Source organism: Aplysia californica, unplaced genomic scaffold, assembly GCF_000002075.1.
Source record: "Aplysia californica isolate F4 #8 unplaced genomic scaffold, AplCal3.0 scaffold00100, whole genome shotgun sequence".
NCBI lineage: Eukaryota > Metazoa > Mollusca > Gastropoda > Aplysiida > Aplysiidae > Aplysia > Aplysia californica.
In genome coordinates, this window is record NW_004797370.1 from 1337095 (window position 1) to 1338605 (window position 1511).

Below are 1511 nucleotides of genomic sequence, written 5' to 3' on the forward strand. Positions count from 1 at the left end.
AGAGAGAGAGAGAGAGAGAGAGAGGGGAGTCGTTTACAGATATCTAATGGTATTCGCGGTTACCTTATAGATATATAATCAATAACGCAAAAGTGGAACGAAAACGTGTAGTGAAGCGAAGATGTGGGTCGAAAACAGGGGCACCGGTACCATCGTATAACAGAATGCACAAACACGCTCATATCTTGAACAATAATTATCCGTTCATGGCAACATACACAAATTCATCCATTAACATTAAAATTAGTAAATTCTTAATTTTTTTAAACTATATTTTTGAAGTTGGGAGTTCATTACAATGTACCGGTACACATTACGAGACACAAATAATAATCATTTTGTAGGCGAAGCAGATACTTTTCACAGATATAATATACCGTATAGCGGGCCATGATATAACGATCGATTCTCCTCGAAGAAGAAGCAAAAAAACAAGAACAAACAGAATAGTGAGCCCTCCTTTTAATATGCCCTATCCCTTAGGGTCATTAAGAAAACACTATCTATTGCTGTGCAAAATTTAATGAACTTTGATTTCCAGTTTGTTAAAAGTCTTTTTCATCGTCCCAGCAATATTTTTCCTCCCAATCCGATGTTCTGACTATACAACAAGAATCCCAACTTCGAAATTTTTTGCTTGGAGCTAGACTGACCTTAAGCCATAAACAAAATTTTAAAAGACAAAAGATGATAGATACGGAATATCTGGAGCAGCATTCTGGACGCTATAAAGACTTGTATTGCAAAAGTTAGTAACCTACAACTTTTTCTTATCAGGATTACAACAACAACAAAAGACCCCAAAAAATATATAATTTTAAAAAATCAATGTCACGAAAGCACCGTATTTCTTTCATGTTCAAAAGTACCACATGTCTGTTATATAGACTTTGGGAAAAGGAAACGCTATACAAGAGCAAAATTTATGCGTTCGATGTTAACTATTGGCTTGGCTTTAAAGAAGAACCCACTCTATCTAAATGCTGAATCAACAATATCAGTTTCCCAAATGAATGATAACAACCTGCATGTAGCCTTCTGTTAAAGCTTACATTGAATAACCTCGGCCATAAGATCCAAACTCCAACACATTACTGGGTACGCTTTCAATACATTACTGGGTACGTTTTCGATATGTTTAATACATCACAAGGTACGTTCTCATTATTTTCAATACGTCTGGCAAAATCAGTACACCAAAACTCACCATCTAAACCTTGAAATAATTTTCGAAGGTGGGGAAAGGAGGGGGAGGGGGGGGCAACGGGTTCTTCTTACATCAAATCTGTTTCTCCTTACTCTAGGCATGCCATAAAAAAAATTCTGCCCTCCCCCTCCGCCCCCACGCACACACTCGTAATAAGTTGCTCAATGTAATATGTAAATTCAGTAAGCGTAGGCAATTTGGCGGTAATCTTGAAAAAGCGTGTTTCCTTTTGACGCAGAAGATATTCTATCCTCAGAAGATTTTCCTACGGACAAGATGGGAAGGGGAAGAGAACGTTAGTCCC